Below are 17,265 nucleotides of genomic sequence, written 5' to 3'. Positions count from 1 at the left end.
ATACGACGGAACAAGTGATTCGTCATTTTGTTGATTGGGAATGGAACTGATGACACGAGAAAAATTAATTGGGTTATATGTATTTAAATAAACATCGATTTAAGAAAGAAATTTTCATATTGGAGATTTCTTATTTTTCTTCGATCTATACGACGGAAATGATTAGTCACTCCATTTTGTTGATCAAAAACGAAACTGATATGCGAGAAAAATTAATTGGATTATACGTAATTGGATAAACATCGATTTATCGAAGAATTTTTCAATACAAGAGATTTCTTATTTTTCTTCGATCTATACGAAAGATGACGAAAGAAAGTTGCTCCAATTTTTGCAATTGACGGAAATTCAAAGCGATTTCTCGGTCGAAAAACTACGACACAATGTGAAAAAAATTAATTGGATTATGGATAATTAAACGGATGTCGATTCATCGAATATTCCCTTTATAATTTATTCCCCGTTCGATTTATACGATAGCTGAACCAATTCGTTCAACTCCATTTTACGATTAATAAATTTCAAAGCGATTTTTCGATCGAGAGTGAGAGCCATATGTGACCCGTTAAAAATTAATTGCACACGGATAATCGGATAAATAGGCCGATTCGAACAAATTGTCCCTCACGAGACACGTTTTCACATTGTTAGAAACAGAAGATCATTGAATAACTACTGAATTCGTTGCCAAGACGCGCGATTCGCATCTCGCTTCGTTTTGTTGCAATTAACCCTTCCCTACCTGTTTTCGAGCACACCACAGTTATAAATTACTCTTTATTGTACGTACTCACCTTTGATGGGCCGTGGGTGGGGCGGTGAACGAACAACGATAATTCTTCTTCGCCACATGGGGAAACCTGGACAGAAAACAAGTAACCAACCGATTAGAAAACTCTTTGCAATTTTTATCGATCTTATTTCTCGTCATCCTCCCTTAAATTCGACTTTTTTTTTTTTTTTTTTTCCACTACTCGATCGATAAAACGTAACGCTGAAAATCTTCGAGAGAAAAATTTCGATCGATCGAATAATTTTAAAAAAGAAAAATATTACTCGAACGATTAATAATAGAAACGGTTAAATCCTAAAGATAGAACTACGTGCTACTACACCGTCGACTCGAAAATTACGTATTAAATATTGAGAGGTATTGTTAATTGGAAAGTTTAATAAATACGAAAAATTACTCAACAAAACAACGACGAAATATTTCCAATATATATATATATATATATATACTCGAGTCGTCGAAAGCGGCAACTCGAGGACAGATTAGCTCTGGTTGCGCGCCGCATTGCGAGGCCATTGTTAACGCGGACATAATGTTTCCCTCGATAACGCGACATATTCGCGTTCGGTTAAGCGGGTTTATTAGCGATACCGGACTAACGGCCGTTGCGCGATGAGCGACGACACCTCGTAAACCGCGGTTCGCCAAACATTTCCACCGGGAGAGCCTTCCTCGTGTCCGTGCAACCGCCATAATTAGCCCCGAGATCTTTATGCGATAAATATTCGCACAAGTGTCCAAGTACGAGAGAATATGTGAAAAATGTAACGTGCGATGGGTAATTATATACAGGGTGTCTGAGAAATCTGACAGACTGGAAGAATGATTTCGAATTATAGTCTCAAAATGTGTCAAAATGTGTCAAAATGTGAGACGATTATATGTATATATATAACGTGGAAAAATGTAATATAATTTATATAGGGTGTCTCGTTTCGAATTATCACTTTGTGAGAAAATAGTTTGAAAACTGAACGACTTTGAATTGATTTCGAGATTTTTATACGATAAATATTCGTGTGTCAAAATGTGAGAGGATATATGGAAAAATGTAATGTGATTTATACAGGGTGTCTCGTTTCGAATTATCACCTTGATAAGAAAGAGAAAACAGTTTGAAAACTGAACGATTCTGGATTGATTTTGACATTTTTTATACAAAATCGAAGTATGAAAGAATATGTGAAAAATGTAACGTGTGATGGATAATTATATACAGGGTGTCTGAGAAACATCTGACTGGAGGTTGAAGAATGATTTTGAATCATAGTCTTCAAACATTTGTATGATAAATGAATAAAATGAGAGGATTATATATATAACGTAGAAAAATGTAATGTGGTTTATACAGGGTGTCTCGTTTCGAATTATCACCTTGGTAGTGAGAAAACAGTTTGAAAACTGAACGATTCTGGATTGATTTTGACATTTTTTTATACAAAATCGAAATACGAGAGAATATGTGAAAAATGTAACGTGTGATGGGTAATTATATACAGGGTGTCTGAGAAACATCTGACTGGAGGTTGAAGAATGATTTTGAATCATAGTCTTCAAACATTTGTATGATAAATGGGTCAAAATGTGAGAGGATTATATATATAACGTGGAAAAATGTAATGTGGTTTATACAGGATGTCTCGTTTCGAATTATCACCTTGGTAGAGAAAATAGTTTGAAAACTGAACGACTTTGAATTGATTTCGAGACTTTTATACGATAAATATTCACGTGTCAAAATGTGAGAGAATATATGAAAAAATGTAATGAATTTTATACAGGGTGTCTCGTTTCGAATTACTATCTTGATAATGAGAATTGGGAATTGATTAATTTCCAGATTTTTATACGATAAATAATTTACATCAAAATGAAAGAACATATAAAAATAAGTGTAATGTGTTTTATACAAGGTGTCTAGTTTCAAATTACCATCTTGATTAGTGGAATATGTTCGATTGGAAATTGAATGATTTCGAATTAGTCTCGAGGATTAAATATTCACGTGTGAAAATGTGAAAGGATATATATATGAGAAATGTAATGTGATTTATACAGGGTGTCTCGTTTCGAATTATCATCGTGTGAAAAGTGAAAACCGTGTAGAATATAAATGAAAAAATAGAAAGTGATTGTACGATACTTTGTACAACAACTCCTAACGACTTTCTTTTATTTCATTTATCTTCTATTCATTTATTAAATTCCTCCAATCATATCGATAAAAAGAATTTAAAATCACTTTTTCCACTCTAATAACTCTCTAAAAAAAATTAACCCTCGAATCTTCTTTTAAAAATATTCATCTTCAAACTTTGTTCACGAGATGGAAAATGGATACTTTTTCCCATACCAATCTCTCGATGTGAACAAATGTGTTACGATACGACATTGATCGAACAATGCAAATGATGTTTGTTTAAAAAAGAAAAGAAAAGAAAAGAATAAAATTAAATCCTTTTCCAAAACCAGAAATTCCATTCTACATTTTATAAAAATAACACATTTGCACAAACATCGGCAGCCATGATGTTATCAACTCGGCAAGTAAACACCATCTGGCTGCTTGCGGTTAAACGATTAAAGAGAGGGGCCTATTCTAAGCCTTGAACTAGAAACTCGTTGTAAATCGACGAGAAACAAGAGGAGAGCTTTCCAATGAAAATAGCTTGAGAATAGAGAGAGAGAGAGAGAAAAGTATTAGATTTCGATAGAGATATTATTATACCTACTTTTCATACTTTTTATCATCTTTTTCCATGGTAAATAATATGCATAAGAAATTAGGGATTAAATTTTAAGAAAAAATAATTGCAATCATTCAATTTTTCAACGATTGCAACTTGTTCCACCGCGTGAAACACATTTTAAAATTAATAAACGCGGCCAATCTATATTTTTATATATAAAACGAACAGGTTTCGAATTATCTTTGAAATTATGAAACAATTTATCTTCTATCTTTTTATTTATCGAATCGAACATTAATTTCACTCTTCTCGAAACTGTGTTGTTGCACTGAACACAGAATAAAGATAGAAATCGAACAAAGAACGTATCCTTAATATAATTCGAGATTACTTTTTACATTTGAAACTTTTTAACTTGTTTTCTTTTCATCACGTTCGAATCTTGATGAAGTCACAAATTGCGAATTGTTGAAAATTGTGCATTGTTAATATAAATCGAATCGAGTTAGAAGTAGAAATTTTTTGTTTTTTTTTTTCACAAATATCCAGCGAGAACGTATTTCGTTATTTTTAGAAACGGCGTATAGAAGAAAACTGGTATCGAGTATCGAGAAGCAACGAAAGATAAGAACGTGACCGACGGGCTATATTTATGCAAATTTAACGCAAATTGTATCGATAAAACGTATGTGTCGATAAGAAAGAAAATGGAACGCGGATAATGAAAATGAAAAATTCGATTCGATTCGTTGAATTTCGTTATTTCAAATGATCGAAAATTTCCCAGGAATCGAGACGTCGCAGTTTTATTCGAAGTTCGAAGTTGCTTTGGAGCTCGTAGGGATGAATAAAACTTGTTCTCGAAACGATTGAAAATTCTAACAAAATTCTTCAATCCAAAATTCAAGATCAAAGAATCTAATTTAAGGAAGTTAGATAATATCCAAAATGACGTCGAAATAATATTCGCCGAAGTTTTTAAACAATTTTAATAAATATCCAAACTCTCTCTCGTTTCTCTCTTCAAATTCGTGCGAAACGAAGAAAAAAAAAAGAAATATGAAAATAACTGTATTGAATGCACTCCCCCTCCCTCCCCTTCCTCCTCCTTCCTCCCCCCCCTTCCCAAAATGTCGAATCGAAAATTATTCGACGTATTCGACGCACAACACACTCGCTACCATTCTACAAAATAACACGATAAACCATCACAACACGAAACACGCGAGACTATAAAACTAACCTCGAATAACAACGAATAACAAGCAAGTTGTATCGGGAAATACGAAATACACGCGTCGAACCTACCTCAAAAGAAAAAAAGAAATCCACCACCACTACCACCATCTACGTTACGTATATAACGAATTATACGATAAACGAAACAATGTTAACAGCAACGATATACATATATACATATATACATATATATATACACACATACCTATTCAAAAAACATCGAACTGAAATATTAACCGAGCGAGGCGGTCGCCATCGCGGTCGAGCGCGAGCTGGATAAAATGGCGTCGCGCTGCCCGCCGTCGGACACCGTGCATCGAATCGAGCGCCGTTGCTTGCCTCGCTTCGCTTCGATTCGGATCGAAATTTCGTACGTTCGTTCGTACGTTCGACGACGACGACGTGGCGAAAACTGAGAGGCACGGATCCGTGTCCACGAGGGCACGGATGCGCGTGGAAAAGGGACGAAAAAGAAGAGAAAAAAAAGAAAAGGAGAAAAAGAATCGAAGCTCGTTACGGCCTTGGAGATATATCTATCTATCTATCTATCTCTCTGTGCGTGTTTAGGGGAACGGGAAATTTTCGTTTCGAAAAAATGGGGGGAGGGAGAGGAAAAAAATTGGAGTATTGGCGGAAGAGGATCGTTGAGGGGAAAAAAAATCGTAACATCCGGGGTCGACCTTGGAAATAATTTGCCGTTCCGGATATTTTCGCCGTCGGTAAAGGAGACGAGCTTTTGTCGCTCGGCGCCGACGGACAACCGAGGCCTCGTCCTTGTTGAGAATTGCGCTTTCGAGAGGACGGTTTTTTCGAAGATCGATCTATCTTTGGAAATTGCTATGCTTGGAATTGTCTCCTAATGCGTGTGAATTCGATTGAGGTAAAAAGGGATCGATTTTCGTTTCGAAGGAATAGAGAATTATTTTGGAAGGTTGGAATTAAAATTGAGAAAAATTGAGAACAAAAAGAAGGAAGAACTCACTTTCTCACAAAATCGAATCCCCCAAAAAAAATAATTTTATTAATCGCAATTAAAAAAAAAGTCGAAATAACGAGACATCTCCCGACGGCCACGAAACTCGAACAAAAGTTAAAAAATAGAGGGGAGAAGAGTGAAAACGGAAGAGAATTCACAATTGGTTCGTAAGAAAAATCAGTTTCGAAAAAACTGCGTTAAAGGAGAGAGATAATAATTGAAGTAACATCATAAGATTAATATAAAATACGATCAAAATTCAACGTTACTTTTCGTCTATTCTTCCCGATTCGTTCCAGAAATTAGGGCGAATGCGTCCGTTTCTCTGCATTCCCCCATCTCGAGCAAAAACATCGGGGTCGACCGATGTAATATATAAAAGGGAGGGGGAGAGGGGGAGGGGCGACAAAGCGGGTTAAGTGGGCCAATTCGCGGGAGGACCGTCCCGTGGACTCTTCTTGGAAACTTACTCCGCTCTTAATTGCACCCGTCTTGTTGTTGCTTCCACATCAAATTCTGGAAAGGATGGAGAGTTAATTGGAGGGGTGTTTATATTTTTTTAAGGGAGTTAATCTTAATAATCTGCGTTTATTTCTGAACGAGAGAAAGAGAGGAAAAGAAACGCGCCATATTTGGTTTAAAAGAGATTGTACATCTCTCTCTCTCTCTCTCTCTCTTCGTATTTGGAAACGTTCGATGGAAGAAAATGCATAAGCATCGAGGAATCGAAAAAATTCTATTTTCTAATTCTTAGGTTTGAATCGAATAATTACGAATAATAATAATTGTAATAATTATACATATATATCGTAAAACGTACAATTTCAGCCGTGATTAATTTTTACCGAATTATTGAATATCGCGTGGAGTAAAAAAAACTGTGCGTGCAACGATTTTTCCTTTCTTCCGCCCACGGCGAAGCTAGAGGGGAAGGGAAGTAATGCCAGGCACGCTCGAGGCGTTCCTCGCGTTCTCCTCGTATAATATATACGACCTCCGTACGTTGATGGAATATATTCGAAAAATCCGGGTTACCCTCGGTCGATAAAAAAGAGCGAGGGAGAGAAAGAGAGAGAAAGGGGGAAAAAAAACCACTTCCTCTCCTTTCGTTTCCATTTCGAATTTTCCAAGAAGAAACCACCACCAGTTCTACTACTCTTCGAACTTCGCCTCTTCTCGTCCCTCAAAACCGCGTGAGAGTAGAGAAGAAAAGAGTATCGATGGATGAACGTTTGCTTCTCTGTCGCTAATCAAACATTATTGGTATTGGCCGTTTAAAACTGCGTCGTTCGCGCGGCAAACCGATCCTCGGTGATGGTAATTTGTCGGGCGGGCGCGTGAAATGGCAAACGAAGCGAGGGATTGACAAAACAAGAGGGGAGGTGGGGGGGGGGGGTAATGAGATTGGGATACACACAGGGTGTCTCGATTCTTTCGAAAGAAATCGAAATAAGAAGGAGAAGTAATACGAAGTGAAGATCGATAAAATGAAATGTGAACGGGAAGAGATGTATACGATGATATTCGTGATTTCTGAGAAGGGGGGGGGAGGGGGAAGGGGGGAAAGAAGAAAAAATCCACGGCATTTCCTTCTTCACGGAGGGTTGTAAAATATGACAGGAGGAGGCGGTGTTCGGAGGGTGCGTTTGTTGTCCCAAGTTTTCACGTAATTGTATTCACGTGGTATCCAACACTCCATCGAGTTTCTCCTCGCGCAGGGGCGGACGAAAGAAGTTTATCGCCCGTAACGTTTCCGCTCGAGGAGAAGGAGGAGGGGGAGGAGGAGGAAACCTTGTTGTGTCCTTTCGAGGGATGATGGAATCTTTCCAATTCTTTACGCAATTGGACGGAATGTTTATTCTTTTCCTCCCTTCTTTTTCGTAAATTCTTTTCGTAAAATTTAAATTCGAGCGAAACCGTTGTCGCGGAGTTTTTTTTTCAGATTTTTGGTCAGACTACGCGTTTGAAGGAATTTAAAAATATGGGTCCTCGTTTCACGAGTTGGAGAGGAATTTCTTTCTTTTTTTTCCTTCCTCTTCTTTCAAAAATGGCCAGAGCGATAAACGCTCGGATTATCTCGAGAGCCTCTCCCTCGAGAGATTCGTCGCATACCGCGGGCCCGTCCATATATATTCGAGAGGATATCCCTTGTATCGGTTGTTATACGCCCACAAATCGGCCTACGTGTGTTCGCCGGCCGCGTGAACAACGCTTCTCCAACGCTCTTGAAATACGCGCCACGCTGGACGAAGATAAGAGGAAGATTCTCGATAGGCCGGCTCGGGCCGTCACGGGCCTGATTCATTGGTCACCGCTTCCTAACTCTTCTTCTTTTCTTTTTAACGAAAGAAAGCCGAAAAACTCCCCTTCGTTTCTCCTCGTTCTTTTCAAATTTCGAAAATCACTCTCGTTTCGAAGAAATATTCGAGAAATTCTCGTTCTTTCAATATATTTTTTTCTCAAATTTATATCGAGCCAAAATAATCTTCTCATTCTTTTCAAAAATTATTTTTGTTTGCAAGAAATATTTAAAAAATTCTCGTTTTTTTCCTTTTAAATTTTCAATATCTTTTTTTCTCAAATTTAGAAAAGTTTTCATTCTTTTCAAATTTCGAAAATCACTCTCGTTCCGAAGAAATATTCGAGAAATTCTCGTTCTTTCAAAATTTATATTTTTTTCTCAAATTTATATATCGAGCCAAAATAATCTTCTCATTCTTTTCAAAAATTATTCTTGTTTGCAAGAAATATTTAAAAAATTCTCGTTTTTTTCCTTTTAAATTTTCAATATCTTTTTTTCTCAAATTTAGAAAAGTTCTCATTCTTTTCAAATTTCGAAAATCATTCTCGTTCCGAAGAAATATTCGAAAAATTCTCATTCTTTCAATATCTTTTTTTCTCAAATTTATATATCGAGTCACAATAATCTTCTCATTCTTTTCAAATTTCAAAAATCATTTCGAAGAAATATTAAAAAAATTCTCGTTTTTTTTCCTTTTAAAATTTCAATATCATTTTTTCTCAAATTTATATATCCAGCCAAAACGTTCTTCTCATTCTTTTTAAATTTCAAAAATCCTCGTTTCGAAGAAATATTGAAAAAATTCTCGTTTTTTTTCCTTTTAAAATTTCAATATCATTTTTTCTTAAATTTATATATTCAGCCAAAACATTCTTTTCAAATTTCAAAAATTATCCTCGTTTGAAAGAAATATTAAAAAAATTCTCTTTTTTTTCCTTTTAAAATTTCAATATCATTCTTTCTCAAATTTATATATCCAGCCAAAACGTTCTTCTCATTCTTTTCAAATTTCAAAAATCTCTTCTCTCCTAAAATTTCCCTCCCTCCTAAAATTTCAATATCTTTTTCCCTCAAATTAATAAAAGTTACATATATCCAACCCCTATCAAACCTTCTCAATCCCTTAACCTTAACCTTCCATTCCATCAAAGAGAGGAAGAAACGCAACAACTAACGTCCGCTATCAAAAATCGAGGAATCATTCCAATCTTGTTCCTATCCCGTCCTCCCCCCCTTCCAACCCTTTTCCAAGCCCCCTTCGTATACCTGGATGGAATCATGGAAAAGGATAAAAACAACGGCGACTTGGATTGGCAAAGAAAGCAAGAAAGAGAAGAAAGAAAAGAGTTTAGAAAGAAGAAAGAAGAAGCTCCCTCGAAGGAAGAGAAAAAGAAGAAAGGAATAAAAGAGGAGGAGGAAAACTCGGCTGCTCTTCAACCACTGAGAGGAGGAGAGATACGCGGTCGTAAAAAGAGGCGAGGTCCCTGAAGAAAATACGAATTAAACCGGTGATCCAAGAAAACTTGTGTATAATCGAGGAGAAACGTCAGCTAAAAACGAAGAAGAAGAAAAGAAAGATGGACATTCTCTCAATTCATCCCCTCAAACTTCTTCTCTCTTCTCCAAAATCGTCAAAATCAAAAAAAATCACAATGCTAAAACGCGCTCTTATTAAAAAATTCCAATGAAATTCGAGAAGAAGGGAAGAAAGGGGGAGAAAGGGGAAGAAAGGGGGAGAATGTCTATCCCTCCCCTCCTGCATTTAATTTTAAACGCCTCGAGCCACGTATCCATCCATCCACTCATCCCCTGTGGATCGTTTCCAACCCTTTCGAATCCGCCCCCAAAAGGGGTGGATTAACCGTGGATAACATATAACGCAGCCCACCCATTGTTACAAAGGTATCTCGCGTGGCTCAACCCTCCCCCTCCCAACCACGAACATCCGGTAACAATAACGCGGGTGGCGGCCGTAAACCCCCCTCCCCTCCTCCCCCCACCCGTATTTAATTCACTGAATAATTGGAATCAAGCTGCCTCATTTGTGCACCTCCACGATAAGGGAAATGCGGTCTCCACCTCCCCTCCTCCTGTTCCCCGATCCAGGAGGCTGAGCATGATGAGGAGAAGGAGGTGGAGGAGGAGGAGGAGATTTGCCCTCCCCCGCGTTCGTAAAATTCTACGACGGTGGTTGTTTCCGTTTCCACGGTGTCAGCAGTTGCCCTATCTATCTATCTATGTCGTGCACGTATTGGAGGCTAGGGTCGGTCGTGGGAGGTTTTCGAGGGTGAATAAAGATGGGCAGATAATACGGGGATAGGAAGGGTGAAGTGTTTGAAAACTTATTCCTTTTCGAGGGGACGTGATGAATGAATGGCTTTCTGATTTGAATGGAAATTTATTAGAAGTAAGTGAGTAAGATGATCTTAGATTTTTTCTTTCTTTTCGCAAGGAAAGAAAAAAATAAAGGAGAAAATTCGTTAGTTGGAGTGTAAAGTTGGAGAAGAAGAAAAAAGGGGGAGGGGAAGAATCTTCTGGGTTAGATAAAAAAGGGAGGAGTATGGAGAGCACGCATGCGCGGTGAAGGAAATGTGCAGAAATCGATGATGGCCTGGCTCGTAGCGCTATACGTGGACGAAATAGATAGACGCGTTTTCTTCAAAATCTCGAGTCGTTCGATTTTTAGAATTTTAAATTTTTATTTGTACTTTACTCGTTTTACATTTTTAAAATTAAATATATATAATCCGTTCTCAATATAGAAATGTTCTCGATATTCGGTTGAAAGTTATTGGGCGAATGGATTTTTAAAAGAAAAAGAAAAAAAAATGATCGGGAATGGCAAAGGCACGAGATATTACGTGACAGTGGCGTAACTCGAATTGAGTAATTCGAACAGAATGGCGAGTTTATCGCGAATGTAAATGGCAAATGGGCGAGCGAGTGGATCGGTTCACGGACACCGAGACGCTATATGACGTCCCAGATGGAATGTTTTAATTATAACGCGGTGCCAGAACGGCATTACGCAATTAGAGCGTATCCATCCGTGTCACGTTCGCCATGCCAATCGTCTAACCTCGAATTTGTCACGTTGTGTGACAATCGGCCGAATGGCTTTCAGATATCACGGCGCAGAAACCGAACCGCTTGGATAATTTTCTCACTCCTCCCCCTCCAACGTTTTACTATCGACGTAAGCGAATTTTTGCGATGCGTGCGCGAGCCGGAAAAGATTTCGAGAGGGAAAAAAGGATTTCGTGGGAAAAGGGGCATTTTGAGTGGCGCGAAATGGGATCGAATTTAAAAAAAAAAAAAGGGAGGATAATGTAACGATAAAAAGGAATTTTTCTTGTCGTTGTCGTTGACCTTGCTTCGATGGGAAAGGACGCACGATCGTGACCTTCGGAGGTAAACGAACTTATCGGGGAAAAATTAAGATTGTTAATTTTATTTTTAACGATTAACGGCGAATACGAAAATCGTAAAGCGTATAAGATTTGAAGCTCGTTCTCGAAATTCGTTGAAAATATTACAAGCGTAAATGTGAAAGGTCTTTCGGTATTGATCTTTTTTAAATCGATATAATTTTCTTGCAGCACACCTAGCGGAGTTCGCTTCAACCATCTTTAAGTTCACAGTCGGTATCGATACGGTAGAAACGCGCAAGAAATTAATCCTGTTTTACCATCCTATTATCGATATTAGAAAAAGTTGGGGGAATTTTTTCAACCGTTGATAAAATAGAATAAAATGATGAATAAAAGTTTTTTTTAACGTACAAAATAACATCGAACGCTTGTACGCGAATACATATTGATTTTAAATTAAACATTATCTTTTCCAAAATCGATCTATCTTTCATTTCTATAGATAAAAAGAAATCTTATCAACGGAAGTTAAGTTAAGATTTTGTATTCTATCAATTGTTACTTTTATCGAAACTATTTATTATAAATATCACGTAATGTTATTTATATTTTCCGATATCGATATACCAGTGAACTACCATGTCGATCATTTTACAAAATATATCGACCTACCGTAACTAATAATTCAATGCGAGAGATCGTTTAAATATACGAATGATAACGTTTATTTTTATTCGCATAAGATAACACGTAAATATATCGAACGTAATCGAGGAAAATACAAGCAATACGATCCCTCTACGAGTTTAACGTTCTCTAACCATCGATCAAACTTTTTAGAAGCTGTAACGAGCAAGAAAGTTGTAAATAACGAACTATTCTTCTTTAAAGTTTTCGGTATAATAATCCTTTCACTACTTGGAATGGAAGACACGAGCATCGATGCGCGCGCAGATGATCCATGATGGCCGCCGCATTCAGAGCCAATGGTGAGGAAGCAAATAGGTGGGGGGAAGGAAAGTAGAGAGGATTCGCCGGCGAAGAAATGATAGGCCGCAGGAAGGGATGGGTATACGAAACCATCGCGAAAGCTATTGGTAGGACTTCCATGGACCTACGGCTTACGCCGCACGAAAAATAAGGGCGGCCATCATGGATTCCAACATGGCCGTCGCCACTTCGAATATACATCATCCCAACTTCCTTCGATCCTTTCTCTATCGTACAAAATAAGTAAATAAATAAATAAATAAATAAATAAATAAATAAATAAATAAATAAATAAATAAATATTACTTAAACTTATCATATATATATTTCATATATATATATTCGAATCGCAATATCGAAATAAAACAAAATGAATTAGAAAGATGATCCATCGCTCAATCGTCGATTCACACATTTTATTAGCACGATAACATACCGTTGTTGCGGTTTATGGAAATAAACCTCGTTTAATTTAAATCTTTTACGTGCATTCTAAACGCAAAAGAAAACACTCGTAAATTTTCACATACGTACAGCCAGGTTAACGTTGAATTTGCTCAACGTCGATACTTGAAAATCATTCCCCCTCCCTCTAAAAACTCCTCCTCCCTAATATAATCAACGTAATATAATTCACACGTATTTTGTATTCTCGCGTCTACATATATCGTACATATAACCAACTTAATATTTCCTTCCTTCCCTCCTCCTCACAAGACAATAACACGCCACGCGACGCATCGAGCCAACAAATTATCGATAACTATAATTACATATACACACACACACACACACATACGTACACCGTTCGTAATAATTTTTAAATCGAAAAAATTCTTTCTAACTTTCTTATTTTTCAGAGAGAGACAGAGAGAGAAGTAAAATTCGGATCCCGGTTAAAACGATTCCGTTTTAAATAGCTGGCGCTCGGAACGGAGAGAAACAAGAATCATCGTTCACCTGTTCATAAGGTCAATAGGTAATGTGATAACGACCGTTCATAATGGTTACGGACGGAGGAATTACCGTGCAAACCGACACTTAAGGTTTATCGTGTCTCTTACTCCACCGAGTTATGTATACCGTTCTCTTAAAAGTGAACGGTAGTGAGTTGTAACGAGATTATTGACTTTAAATCCTCACGAATGACCCTATAGAAGATTGAAGCTACAAATATATTACCGATACGGGGCTAAACGTCGCCCGGCCCGCGTGCGTGCGCGCGCCGCACCGCCGTCCTCCCGTATATACACAAATCATTTTACCGCCCGAGTCGAGGAAATATGTAAATAAAAACAGATCGTTCGGCCGGCGCCGCAGCCGTCGCAACCGCCGCGTCGGCAAAATTTCCGTTCCATATCCCCAACCCGACCAGATATCTTTCTCGAAAAGCAGGCATTCTCTCACCTGCACTCGTTATTAATATATATATACATATTATATTATATTATATTATATTATATTTTATATATATATATATATATATATATATGTATACACGTCAGAAAAATGGTTAGGCTATTGGTTATCGATCGACGAGGAGGAAGATCGTTTTCGGATAGCGAGGAAAAATAAAACAAGGTTAATTATGATTAATTTTTCACTTTCCTTGCGATATATCAAAAATGGCAAGTTTTTGTGGGGGGAGGAAAGGAAAAAAAGGAAAAGACGTTGAGTATGGAAAGAATTGTAACAACGAAGAATATATTTGAGGATATGGCGGAGGATATAATCTCGGTCACGAAGAGCCGTCGTTTATTATCGGCTAATAAAGATTTTTCGACGCGTTCTTGGTTCTTCGAAAAAGAAAAAAAAATAGTAGGCAAGGATCCACGCAAGCAGGAAGGGAAGGGGGAGGGGGTATTGATAATGAAATGGGCGAAAGAAGAGGCGAAGGAAGGAAGGAAGGAAGGAAATATCGTTCTCGTGATAAGGGGACGCGAAAGAGGGTGACGTCACGTGGCAATAAAAACCAGGGCAGGATAACATTGTCGACCGTGATTCGACGACGACGACGACGGCAATTTCGAAGGAAGGTCGTCGAAGCCGATAATATTTTTTTTTTCTTTTTTTTCTTTTTCTTTCTTTCTTTCTTTCTTTACTCCTTTTTCGGTCTGCAACGATTAATTGTTATCGTTGCGTCGAGTGAACAAGCTTTAAATTCGACTCTCTCGATTTTATGATAATTGGGCGTTCGATTCCGATCTTTCGTTGTTGATTGAAACTAGGAAGGTTTTTTTATTATTAAAAATATATATATATGTAAATAGTAATAATAATGAGGATACACAAGCAAGTGAATGTGTGTGTATATATATATATATATATATTTATTTTGTAACAGTGTTATTGGATTTATAGTTTTTTAAACGGGTGTATTAAACTGGTTGCTGTTAATAGAAACATAAATTCCACTTATTTAATGCACTCGGTTTTTCCTTCCTTTTCCTTTCTTTTTCTTCTTTTTTCCTTTTTCTTCTTCTTCTTCTTCTTCTTCTTCTTTTTTTTCGTATAATAAACGATAAATTAAACAACGTTGAAAGGTAACATCGTAAAGATGTATAAAGTGTAGAGACACTGTACACGCGAGTTACATAAATTTTTATTGGTATATAGGTGTGTTTATAAATACTTTGGAATAAGATAGAATTATTATTCGATATCGAAACACTTGATGTATCGCAAGGATTAATCGATTAACGAGGAATAATTAATAATTTCTCAATAATTCACTCTTTTTATTCTTTCTTTTAACGAAGACTTTCTCGATTATTTTTACGAAAATTTGTCAAGAATTTTCTTTGAATGTCGTTTCTTTTTATTCCTATCTCGCGAACATTGTCTCCCTTTTTCTAAATTCTAAATCAAGAATCGAAGAGAGAGAAAGAGAAAGGAAAAATAATTTCCAAATATAATTTTCTCTATCTTGGAGAAAATTGGAGAGGAAATTATCAGATATTTTGGACAGGATTAAGAGAAAAATTCTATTTAGAGATTATCCAAGATTTTCTCGAGGCCCTCGCGAAAATTTACGAAGAATTCTTGGAATCTTTGTTTTTTAATTCGTACTCGATTCTTTTGTAATATTTTAATAGAATCTAGTGTGAGGAACTTTGAAAAAGATCATTCTTTTTCTCTTATTCTTAGAATTTGTATCCGTTTTCCCATATCTTCGAAAAATTAATATTTTAGATTAGGGATAAGATGGAAATCACGATATCGAAACACCAAGTGGCAAGTATATTTCTATACAATTGCGAAATTCCAACATTCCTCCATCACTGAAATAAATTTACGAAGAATCCTTAGAATTTATATTCAATCGAAAAACTCCACTTTCGAAAATTGGAAAAGAAAAATTAATCTCAACATCGCAATTTTCTCGACTCTCGAAAATTTACGAAGAATTTTTGGAATTCATATTCAATCGAAAAATTTCATCAAAAATTGGAGAAGAAAAATTAAATAAATAAATTTATCCAAGATTTTCTCGACTCTCGAAAATTTACGAAGAATCCTTAAAATTCATATTCAACTTCACCAAAAATTGGAAAAATTAATCACAACATCGCAAGCATATTCCTCTATCACCGAAAATAAAATAAATCCAAGATTTTCTCGACTCTCGAAAATTTAGGAAGAATTTTTGGAATTCATATTTAATCGAAAAACTTCACCAAAAATTGGAGAAGAAAAATTAAATAAATAAATCTATCCAAGGTTTTTTCGATTCTCGAAAATTTACGAAGAATCCTTAGAATTTAATCGAAAAATTTCATCAAAAATTGGAGAAGAAAAATTAAATAAATAAATTTATCCAAGATTTTCTCGAAAATTTACGAAGAATCCTTAGAATTTATTTTTTCAATCGAAAAACTTTTTCGAAAATTGGAGAAGAAAAATTAAATAAATAAATCTATCCAAGATTTTTTCGATTCTCGAAAATTTACGAAGAATCCTTAGAATTTATTTTTCCAATCGAAAACTTCTAATACTTCGAAAATTGGAGAAGAAAAATTAATCTCAATATCGCAAGCATATCCCTCTCTCACTGAAACAAATCAAAGATTTTCTCGACAAAATTTACAAAGAATCCTTGGAATTCATATCCAATCGAAAAACTCCATCAAAAACTGTAGAAGAAAAATTAATCTCAAGCATATTCCTCCATCACCGAAATAAATCTACCCAAAGATTTTCTCGACCAAAATTTACAAAAAATCCTTAGAATTTATTTTCTCAATCGAAAAACTCAATCCTCAATCAATTGCAAAATTCCAACTTTTCTAATAATCAAATAAATTTATCCTCGACCTTTGAAAAATTTACCAACACTTTCTTAAAATATCAACAAAATTCAAAATCCAATCCCAAACACGTCCCTTTTCTCCACCTTCGACAATTGAAGGAGAAGATGCTAAAACCAACTAATCTAACCTCAATCGTTCCGATTCATTTATAATATTGGCGCGTGAGAGCGAATTGCGCGAGATGACAAACGCCACGTGTCCGTGCCCCCTTAATCCCATCATTAACGAAGAGACTCCTCGTGAATGATTTCCACGTAGGTGAGAATTCTGACGCGGGCCGAGGGATCGCCTGTGTTGACAGGCCGGACTAACTTGCAGTTAGACTTTCTCATGGGGGATTGTTTGCCTTGACAATTAGGGTTCCGGGGATGGGATAGCCGGGCCCGCTGTGTAAACCCGATAACGGACATCTTCCTCGACTTCTCCTCCCAAATCGACCAAAGACACGAGAGAGGAGAATTATTTATTAAATCGATTAAAGGAGGAGAGAAATATTTCTGCAAATCGACGAAAGACAGGAGAGAAAGAGGAGAATTATTTATTAAAGAGAATTATTTATTTATTTATTTATTTATTTATTTATTTATTTATTTA

General features: G+C 36.4%; 1 protein-coding gene across 1 annotated transcript in view; it reads right to left on the bottom strand.

Annotated features, from left to right (window-relative positions):
- Positions 1 to 17,265, bottom strand: part of LOC122711754 (homeobox protein abdominal-B-like) — a 113,961-nt gene that overhangs the window by 64,278 nt on the left and 32,418 nt on the right. Inside the window, exon 2 of the mRNA XM_043930777.1 lies at positions 795 to 860. The gene's annotated coding sequence lies outside the window, so the exon portion shown is untranslated. The remainder of the gene's footprint in view (positions 1 to 794; positions 861 to 17,265) is intronic.

Source organism: Apis laboriosa, unplaced genomic scaffold (genome assembly GCF_014066325.1).
Source record: "Apis laboriosa isolate Shangri-la unplaced genomic scaffold, ASM1406632v1 scaffold17_cov146, whole genome shotgun sequence".
NCBI lineage: Eukaryota > Metazoa > Arthropoda > Insecta > Hymenoptera > Apidae > Apis > Apis laboriosa.
This window is presented reverse-complemented; position numbering and strand designations above follow the sequence as displayed.